Source organism: Haemaphysalis longicornis, unplaced genomic scaffold, assembly GCF_048455015.1.
Source record: "Haemaphysalis longicornis isolate Haplotype H1 unplaced genomic scaffold, Haemaphysalis longicornis Haplotype H1 scaffold_1, whole genome shotgun sequence".
NCBI lineage: Eukaryota > Metazoa > Arthropoda > Arachnida > Ixodida > Ixodidae > Haemaphysalis > Haemaphysalis longicornis.
Window position 1 is genome coordinate 109,654,979 of NW_027526203.1, and position 11,610 is coordinate 109,666,588.

The following is an 11,610-nucleotide window of genomic DNA, read 5'->3' on the forward strand; positions in this document are numbered from 1 at the left end:
ATAGCGGAGTTGACGTAGTCCGACCCCTGCTATTGTATTTGCTCTACCGATGTACGGCACGGCAGACAAACTTCCGCTGCTTTCGGTCAATGCTTCACCTGGTTGAAGGCATCGAACGCATGGCTTGCACATGCTATAGCTTTTATTGACTCAGATAAGGGAGCTTTGGTTACACCGCATGTAGAAATAGCATAACTGGACCGGATCGGTCCGTAAGAAACAAGTGTTATGACTACCGGAATTTCTCAAATACGCCCAAAGCGAAACACACCCGACAATATTCCTTGGCAACCCAGGTTAGTATACTGATTTCTCGGCCTACTCCTCTCTCCTTGCGTTTCAGAGCGGTTGGTGGTTGAGTTTATGTTTTTAATGTTCATGGTTCGAATCTTGGAAAAGTCTCGAGGTACTTTTTTTCTTGCGGTGAGGGTATGATCAGCTTATTTTTTCACTAGGGTAAATAAAGGATGCCAGGGTACCTGTCCTTTTGATTTTCAAGTGACATTCGACTCTAACCTCAGTAGCCATGCAGCGGTGCAATTTGTTTTGCTCATGCTTGCAATTCATCAAGCTGTCCGTATACATAAGATCAATGTAGGACACCAAGTTGCGAGGAAATAAGTTGTTCGACGTCTGTTTTTTTTTTTATCAAGCTGTCTTATTATGTTCAGATTGGACGGTGGTAACATCAAACACATTTTTCATCCCTTCCAAATTGGCCCGCACGCATTGTTAGCAGTGATTAAAGTAAAGCAATTGTACTTTTATGTCAACGATACGGTGCAGTAGCTGTAGTTAAACAACCAAAAATAACTTCCCATATTTTAACAAAAATAAGTTGAGAGAATGGCAGAGATCAAACAAAGGTGTCCACCAACGCACGTGGACGCAACGGTTAACGCGTGACTTCGTCGGTATCATGCGGTTACTCGCCCTCTCCTGCGTGTCGGTGCAGTTCCGCCGAACGACGCTGACACTCGCGCGACGCGTTATTTTGCATCCATGTGGCTGGGCCTTAAGTTGCGTAATCGAAGCTCTCGCTTGTTGTTGTTTTTTTGTTGTTGTTGTTCGCGGAGACTTGAAAAAGTGGTTGTTTGGACATTTTTAATTGCGTGTGACGCAGAACTTCACGGGCATTTACTGACATGCGTGCACTAACGCGAGCTCGCTGGGTTCCCGATCAAACAGGATCAGCACAAGAGCCGACAACATGCCCAGGAAGCGCAAAAAAAGTGAATGAACATATACAATTAAAATGATTCATCGGTCCGTGCTCGTATCTGTGCGACGCGCTGCACGGAACTTCGTTGTGGGCCTTTTCTGCATGACGGGCCCGCGGGCTAGGGTGGATTTTAAAATTTTAGAGCTTCACGCACCGAATCTGCCCCACTCTTCGGTTGTGAGGCGGGCCTGTGTGGAGGTCTACGGATTAAGTTAATCCACAGGGGGATATTTAACGTGCGCCATAATCTGGGCACACGGGGTTTTCGGGGAAAGATTAGCCAGACGGTGTGGAGTTCTCCGGGTGGTGGGGAAAAATAGTGAGTAAAGAGGGTGCGTGCCGGGGAAGGACGCCAGTTTCTTATATTTAGGTGTTTGATTAAATGGAGCTGTAATCTATACATAATAATATGCGACGTTCATATTTATGTATGGCAGGTCACCTGCCACGTCACGTGGGGAAATAAAAGGGTATCACTAAATAAACCTCCGTATCTCCCCTTCCCTTTTTTAGCCAGTAGAGATGAATGTTCACCTTCGTTTTTTTATCGTTTGACTGGTACGAGACAACTTACGCTATACAAAGTTCATTTTTACGATCCACGGAATCATCGGACAAATAACGAATCCACAGCACCACAATTGTGCCCATAGCATTCCGAGTGCTATATCGCGATTGAAGCAGTCAGGACTGAGTCCTGCCCAGCTATGCGTTTCGCCAAGTTCATAACCATTCGAAAAAAAAGTGGCGCAATTTGATCGTTTATGCGCCATTAATTTGCGCGCACAAACCCGGTGGCACTGGCACTATAGTTCAACTGAGTACGGTTTTACTAAAATGTGCGATATTCACTGTGCAAAGATGCATATAAGTGCAACGGCGGCAGCTCATTCCAACTAGATTTAAAGACGACCGGGGCAAAGCACTCGCCGCTTATACACACGAGGTCAGTCAGGCTTTCATCTGCTCGCTGTGTAATTACTATTGGGATATCCCTCCCCACGGAGTCTATTGGCTGCCTTGGAAATAATGGGGAATGAAGATTGTAAAAGCTTCCGTGCCGGCGAAGTTGATGCCGAAGCTTCAAAGTTTCTGTAATACAGCTTCTGTAATACAGTTTCTGTAACAGCTTCTCGCAACCGCCGCCATGATTTGCTCTGCGGTGTTTTCTACGGCGTGGCGGGCACGAAAAACAAAAACAAAGAGAAATGTGAAGCTTTGGTAGATCATCTATTCTATACGTACCCAGTGGGCTACAAACTGCAGCTGAAGCTCTTCCCTGTTTTGACTTCGTGTACTTTGGTCAGGTTACGCTAACGCGGTGGTTTCCCCTGCAAGGTGAAGCATGTTTCAGAAACAGCACTTTAGGGCACACTGTAGGGTCTGTGTACACTAATAAGTTGCCAGTCCGTGCATACAGCTGCGCGGTGAAGACTGGAATCACAGTTAGCTGGGTAGAGTTTACTGACGGGAGTGTTCGTTGCGCATGCCTAGTGCCGAGGTCTGGTGTGCAAGGGGACATATGAACCGCCCGTAGAATACGTGTCTTTCTAGTATGGCGAAATACATGGCCACACGCTCAGCGCGCTCACTGTTATGAGAGCAGCTAACACATTTCGAATTATTCATACGGTCACACTGAGAAAAGGGTCCGCATTCACTGAACCAACTATCCCGGCAGATTCGCCCGATGGGAAAGCAGCTACGGAGGCTATTGAAAGGATACAGTGGAAACACCAGTGCCGTTGTAGCCCTTTTACAGTGCAGCCGTTACTCCAAAAATAGCATGACGCCAGCTCTCGACTAGTGTAGTTAAACCTGGATATAACGAAGTTGGTAAAAATGCGCAATTTTTAGTTGCATGCAGGTTTCGAGATAAGGCTACCGTAAATGAGGCAGAAACTAAATCAAAATGCTCGGCATCAGGGATAGTGAACTCTCCCTTTAAGAATGCACTTCTGAATTAAAAAATGCGTGCTTTGCGCCTTTACCTTTCCCACGAAGTTAGCACACGGCACCGCAGAGATTCAAAGTAACTTAGCTCTGTATTCCAAACGTAACTTAAGTATCAATTTTGCCTTTTGACACTCTTCGGTGCCTTAACCAGTTTCAATGACCAAACGTATGCTGAAAGGGTGCCTTTTCGTAAACTTGATACTGTTTGCCGCTCTCAATCTTTTTGAGAGGGTGCTAGCTGGGATGCCGTACCGGACGACAACGTTCCTCTTTCGCGCCGGCGGAGAGGGCATCTGAAATTTAAAGCCAGTCTGGAATAGCCAAACTTTTCGTATTCTAGCAGCAGACCTCATCACCAACCACCCTACACAACAGACAGCAGTGGGGACGCGCGACTACACACCGACAGATAGGCTTAGCACCTAACCAACACCACACTCTTAATCTCGATCCACATAAGACACACTTAGTATCTGGAACGTTTCTGCAAAAAACTTGCAGTTATATCGTTGGAACCGTGTTCCACATACCCTGAAAAAGTAAATGGAACAGTGCACCACACACGTTTACAACTAAATTATGTGCATCGGCGTTCCAAATAAAAGTATACGAATCACTGTTCCAAATAAAAGGGCACTTTAGGTTACTGGAACACTGATCCACTTAAATTGATAACAGATTTATCCGGTGCGCCGTTCCAGCTACCTTCAGACCAGTTGTTTATATAAAGCGGTGTTCCTACATACGTTGGGAAGCTGTCTACGGGACTCGACTTTTCCATTGTTTCTGGTTTGCTGTCGGTATAAGCCGAGGTCATATGCCCGGCTGGCGGATGCATGGGTATCAGAAGGAAAATGCAGCACCATTTTAACACAGCGTTGACATATGGCCTGCAGTGATACCAACAAATCAAAGCAGAAACCGCCGCAGAATTGTGGTCCCTGACAGTTCCCAACAGTTCTATCGGAACACAGTTCTATATAAAAGTTGGCCTGAGGCACCTAGATGCGGCACACAGAGTCTTTGGCTTTGTTCGCGGAATCCTCTTCTGAGTTTTAGCTGCATGTTAAAAAAAAACAAGATACTTGCATAAAATATATATAGCAAACCAACTATTAACACTCGTATTACAATATTCAATTCAATTCAATTTTTATTCAGGGAATATACAACTTTATTGGGTGGTGGTATGCGTACATTTCAGATATGGATAGCTCTCTGTTTTAACTTGCACAGAAAATGACCAACGTACAAGCAATATATACCATAACGGTAACACTAAGCTCTAAATAACTTTTTCACATATTAACCTTTACTCAAACACATGGCTTATAGAGACGGCTTTAGGGGCAACTGCGTCAGAAACAAATATACCTGTTCATCCACCGCGCCACTGACATAGACATTATGCAACATCAGTGAGCATAAAATATGCTGCCTTACGAGATAAAATAAGGTAACTGAAAGCCGGAAGTACCCATTGCGTTTGTTATACCATGTTTATTCATCGCTGTCCGGGGAATTGCACTTTGCTATTAAATTGTGGGAAAAAGTAAAAAAAAACAAGCCAAACATAGTGGTATTGTCCCAAGACCTACAAGAGTGCAGAGCAAAAGTTTAGGAAAAGAACGTTTGAGCCAATATTAACGATAAAACATTTCCACACGAGAACTCACCAAACGTGTGTGGCAGTATGCCACAATTAAAACATGAATATCAAAGAGAGTACAGTTTGCTGACACCAGAGGTAAGTGTACCATCAAGCCAAAATAGACTTTATGAGCACCACGACAAGGCCTTCCACTTAAAGAAGTACTGACACGAAATTTCTCGCTTTCAGTTTTTATGCTGTAAAGAATACCTATTGGCCCAGTAATTACGAAAATCGAACCGAAAGCCGTCAGCCGCCAACACAGAATTATTTGTAGCATGTTTATTGCAACCAATTTCAAATTTGGTCGCCGCGCGGGAAAATGGACGTTCGAAGGCCAGCCTACAAGCGGGCCAGCCTTACGTCACGGTCTCACCCGTGACGTCAGGGACGTTTTTCTTTCCTCCATGCGTTCGCCGCATCGTCTGCTACGATTACACATGGTCCGCACTCGCCCGCGCAGTCGACATGTCGTCTGAATCGTCAGACTCGGATGAGTCGCTGCCACCCGACAGATAGAAAAACTTTATTTGGCCAGGCGATTAGGCCGGCGATGTCTTCGCCGTCGTCCGTTTTTTAATATCACTGCGGCTCGAACCGGCACAGACCGTGATAGCAACAGCTTGTCGCCACTCTTCTAATCAATCTGATCGCGAAAAACAAGTTCCACATGCGAGAAAGTAGATGTTGGTGTGTTGAAAAATTGTGCTAGGGGTTGTTATCAGCGCTGAATTTAAAAGTGGCGTTCAGATATTTGCCGCGATGGTAAGCCTACGCTGACCGGCAGCGGAGGTTAGGCGCTCCGACCCAGCACTGCCGGCACCGCGGTGCGGCGAGCGGCCGAAAGATGGCGCCACCTGCGCGCTAGAATCAAAACAGGCCGCGGCAGATGTCTTGGTCACCGATCGCTGAAACGGAAATTATTGCCAAAATATAGCTCCATATGCGAAAAAGGGGATGATAGTGTGGTGAAAAGTTGTGTAAGGGATGGGCATTCACAGTTGTACAGATAGCAGCGATCAAATAGTCGCCACGATACTAAGCCTAAAGTTCCCAACACCCAAGGTGACCCGTGGAACCCCGAGCCCGCTGGCTTGGGCGACAGTTCTTGCGGCCGCCGCCGCGCACGAACTCAGTCTACGTTTAGCGCTGCATGTCTTCGCGTGGAAAATAATGCATCTTGGCGTCGTCGTCGATTTGCTCGGACAGGCTTCCACGAGCAGTACTTCGCATACCGCGAGCTTGCCATAGCACAACTTGGGCGAGCTCAGCGACGCGCACCGCCGCGTCGCCGCGGTGCCCGTCGACATCGCGCACCGCGCGGTGCCGGCACCGCGCAGTTTTCGGCGCCAGTGCAAGGGAACACCATGCGCCGGCCATGAACTGAAGAGCAAAGACGTCGAACACGCAACGTTTACAAGCATTGCTCACACAGCTACGCCCACGTCTCCTGCCCAAACGAATACCACCGACAACAGCAACGCAGGATATCGTTTCCGGTTCCTAAAACGACTATATGACGTCACCCTGAACCGGCCAGACACGCAGGCCGATGTTTCGTCACGCCGAAAGCGATTTCGCTAGTGCTGCCGATTTGTGGACGCTCGCGGCCTGGACAATCAAAATCGATTTTAGTTGTGATTCCGGCCTCGGATCGCTGCAAAAATTTCTGTAAGGCATCTGTACAAACTACTGAAGCCAATTATATCATTTTTTAGGCGTCAAAATTTGGTGTCAGTACTCCTTTAAGGCACGTTACTTGCCCCGACACTTTGTAGTTGTTTAAAATAACTCATCTATAAAAAGCTCATAAAAACAAGTGCGAATCTTACAAAATTTCACAAACCAGATAGCTGGGAGCATGTTACACATTTTAAAATTTAACAAGCAGCCTAAAGATATACACGTCATCAGTTCCAGCCAGAAGTCAGGCATCCTTAAGAACCAAACGAGCCAGCGTTGAAACATAAAGTGACCAGTTTTACAAAGCAAAGTGAAAGCATTTTTTTCCGGCTTCAACATTTTACCTCAGGTAAAATTCAGTTTTGTGCGATGAAAACTCTCTTATCTCGCGTTAAGGGTACCTGTGACCAAAGTACTGCTTTTACTAAGCAAGATACGCAACTTTGTTGCAAGAAAAAAGCTGTTCAAGCCAAATACGCACATTTTCACTCTCCTGGGGCAGGGGAGTAGTCAGATAAAGTACTAAAATTGACCAATGAAGCCGGAAGCCGGAAGCCGTCTGCGTAATAAGCACTGTCACTTCTGCATCCATCAGCCGCAGCATTGTCATCAAAAGAATTATTATGAGCTGCACCCGAATAACAAAGACCTTACAATGCGGTGCCATTAACTACATTAACAGTGTAGATTCATAGACAGCGTGCGCTTCCTGCCAATGATGAAAAATTGTAAAGGAAGGCACGACTTCAGCGCTGAGTTGACATGCCCTTTGCATGTACCAATAATTGAAACCTCTACATCATGCATGACCCTTCATGCTTTTCGAGAGAGACTAACTTCTACCAAAATTTAAAATCCCAAGTAGAGCTGACCACTTCAAGTACTTCAACACAGACTCCAGCTTAAATGACACCAGGCCACTGTCAAATGGCTCTTGCTTCCAAAGAACTCCGTTCAAAAATTCCCAATGACTCTCCAAAGGCACGTCAGCATAAGAATATTAAGATGACACACGCGGCGACGAGCATGACCCCATCCTGAAGTGACAATAGAGGCGGTGAATCCACGATGTGTTTCTTGTGGGCAATGTTTATGCTGCCATTCCCTTCTCTCAGAATAACTGGGCCTCGAGAAGACTTATTGCTTACCTTCTGTGCCTTTCAGGAAAGAAGACAACTTTGTTGTTACACGGTGGCTTTAAATGAGTGAGTTTCTTAGGCCCTCTTATAACAAAGCAAGTGATTTAAATATCAGTGATTTCTTGGATTCTTTTCTCGGAATGCGGCAAAAGGTGCAAGTGTGTCAAAACAAAATAATGAAGAGAAGGCAGGGGCTTATATTTCTAAATTTAACAAAATTCAACGTTCACCTCAGGCGATTAGAACCCGGTATCAAGCCACAAACATCACATATTTTTCCCTGTAAGACGTCAGTGTAGACCACCGCATCTGATCACCACCAGTAGTTGATTAGCAGATACAAACTGCGTGTACACGAATGTAATGTTTAAGGTATGCGAAATGCTACGGTATATTTTATACCGACTACCGCAGTCCAGGCCGCTGTCAACGATTGGCTAGAAACGGGTGAGTCGAACCACTGCATAAATATGAATGACAGGAATTCTTTTAAGGTAGCGAAGTGGGCGAGTTGGAGTGCGCTTATGATTGTCAGAGCAGAGGAAAACCGGACAGAATGAGTAAGGACGACACAAGCGCTGTCTAGACAGCGCTTGTGTCGTTTTTACTTTTCTTGTCCGGTTCTGGTCTGCGGTGACCATCATGAAAGGATTTCTTTTCTCCTAATGTCCTAGTGTGACCATCGAACACCCAGCACGATGTCTCATTTTCTCACCCTGCTAACTATAGTTTTACAAAGCCTGTCCACACGCTCAAAATATCTCGTATCGTTGTTTATCCATACTGGGAGCCCTTTGGTTTTCGTCCTAGTCATTAGAAATAAAAGTGAGCGCGTCTCCCCTTACTATACCGAGATTCACGGTGAAATAAAATGGCCGCAAATGAACAACGCTCTTGTCCCATAATTACATTATTGAGTTTTAATGGCAGGCCCCATTAACGTTAATTTTTTTTATTTGTTTCAAACACTGGAGGCCAAGCTTGCTGACCCAAGTAGGCCGGGCAATTGGAAATACACAGAAACAATGTTACATAAATACCTGCATGCATACAAATAAGCAGTACCAACAACAGAAAGCAAAATAAAATCAGGGCAACGTGCAGAGTACGCTCAATTTTCCACATTCCCCAATGCCCTATTGAAGCGCTCGGAAAAATTTCTGACATGAACAACTTTTTCCGGGAGGTCATTCCACTCAGAAATCGTACGTGGAGAAAGGTTCATGCTTCAAGTGGTTGTTTTAGCGAAAATAGGCTGCAGCGATTGTGCGTGCATGTGTCGCGTTCTTCTTGTGCCTAAGGGTTGAATGATAGTTTACGGTGTTATTTTGGTTTTAGAGGTCCCGATAGTATGACGAAATGCTAAACTGGCCGAGCTTCTTGAAACCGCTCGGAATTGAATTCTCTTGTCAGACATAAGCTTCGAGGGAGAACCCTAGTGCCCATATTTCCTAAACCTAAATAGAACCGCTTTCCTCTGAGTCAGGTCTTGCATGCACACGTCTTTTAACAGCTAAGCTGTTTAGCAAATCGCAGTTTTTCGTATCCGCATTTACAAAAAAAATTAGCAGTGGCTCACCTCGGCTATGCCAAGATATACGTAACCTGAGCTAAGGTTCAGCTGGTTATTCTTAGCTTTCCTGGTTGTCTAGGATTAGCTTGATTATCATGCTTACTGCTGCTTCAATGACACACACACGGTATGCGCATTATGTGACATATGTATATTTATCAAGCGGCTCCGGTGCAGCGTCACCAATCGCCCCAGAGCTAAGCCGGTTCCACAGGCACACGCCGGTGTTGCTGCGACGCACGAGCCATCGGTTCCACACCAGGCCACCCCTCGCATGGTCATCAAGTGCACCTGGCCGGCACGTGCGGAACGGAGGTCTGCGAAGACGTTGGGCGCGTGGGGTGTGGGAGAGACGCCGGGCAGCGAGCAACGTTCTGTGCGCCGTGTGACGTCACTGCTCCTCGCGCACACGCCGCACGGCTCTCCAGGAGCCATGCAGGTTTTGCATGCAGACCTGACTCAGCTGCTTAGCAAATCGTAAGTTTTTGTGTTCGCAGTTAAAAATGAAAAATAAATTGCCCACCGCGCGCACGCGAGCGCGTGCTTCGCGGTTACCGCCCGGCAGTTAACAAAACGAAGGATGTGCCTAGCGCTCATGTGGCCGCGCCTCGCAACGACCGCCCAGCGTCCCCTGCGCACGTTTTTCAAGCCAAGCTTACCCACTTAGGGCGATTAAGCAAGATTGCGATTACCCCGTGGCAGCTAAAAAAACCAAGGAAATGCCGAGGGCTCGTGTGATCGTGCCTCGCGGCGACCGCCCACTTAGGGAGATTGGCCAAGTCCCCGCTCCGCCCCCCCCCCCCCCCAAAAAAAAAAAAAAAAAAAAACTCCAGCGTTCGCCGTTATCGTGGCAACAGTTGCTCGGATGGAGAAAGAAACATAATAGCGTACGCCCCTCCAAGGGGATGTCCAATGATTATCACTTCTAAAATAATGAAATAAGATCACACTTATAGCAACAAGGATGGAGTAAAGGTCGTTGCAGCAGCGAAAAAACAAATCGGCTGCATTCGTGGACTTACCATTCATGGATTCGCACCAAAAGCCCGGGGCACGACAGCAGCTTTGAGGAACAATGTAAAAAAATCTACAAGCCCTTTTTTTTCAACTACTGGCATTTCGAACAAAAATTCAGAAGTAGTGTTCTTGGTGGAAAGGTTGCTGTCATATAGTGTGTCACATCGATAAATGAGCGTCCTCAAAAAATGTTCCTGGGCGAGCCGCTCCCCTGTCGGTGCTAAAACTTTGCAGGAAGGTCGCATTTTGCCGCATTTATTTGCTTATTTAGAAAACAAATAAAAAGAATTTCCGCCTACGGGTAGCCTGGGGGCGATCTTGACTACCTTGATAGGGTTGCCATCTTTCCCCGAAGAAAAAACTGGCAATAAAGGGGGGGGGGGGGGGGGGACTAGAAGGTTGAATTTGTGATTTGAAAAAAAAAATACACCACGTTTTTGTTATTGACATCCAATGCCATTTATTGTAGCGTTTTCCTACAGAGAAAGCAACATAACGTTTGTACTGAAGGTGATTGCGGTTTTGGCTATTCCTCTGAATGTGCTGCACTGAACATTAACCTCGCTTGTTTATCGCGCCGGTGGCATTTCATTGTGTTGTTCATCTCTTTGGTCCCCTTCCATCTCCGGAATCCCGCTCGGCCGCGCGTTTCCTCTGCTCACGTGTATTTCCACAGCTTGTCGACACATATATTTGTTGATGTAGTTCCTGTATTAGCGCTTACAAAAGGCCAAAAAGAAATGACCGCGGCACGATGGCCAAAAAACCAGCCAATGTCGGCCGGTTTTCGGTACAGACCGACAACCGGCCCGCTGTGTTAAAAAACCGGCCGGGCTGGTCCAAAACCGGTCAGGTGGCAACCATATGCAACCTTGACCGCTGCGGTAGTGTGGCGCCACCTCGGGTATCCAGAACAAAACATACGATCCGGTTCGCGTCAGGTTCGCGAGTCATCAGGTGATTTTATCTCAGAGCTTCGCCCAGAAAATTTTTTAGAAAGAGATAGAGAGAGAGATACAACTTTATTGATACTCAAAGATCAGGTGAGGGGGGTGGGGGTGGTCCAGAGGGCCGCCGCGACCGCCAGGGCACGGGTGGTCACCAAGTCTTGACTCGATGCCTCCGGGTCCCGCACCGCCTGCTTCCAGAGGGAGGGGGAAGGAAGGGAGGAAAGGGGTCTGCTGGGCACTCCCACAAAGAATGATAGCGCGTGACCAGGGCCCCGCAGGCAAGCGCCTTTCCGGAAGTAACACTCTCTATATCGTTCCTTTGAGTGGTCCTGAACAGCGAAATTGGCGCGCAAAAACTTGTATTGTTTCTGACGTCTGTTTTTCGGATTATTCATCTCTGTTTTTGGTCTGAATATATC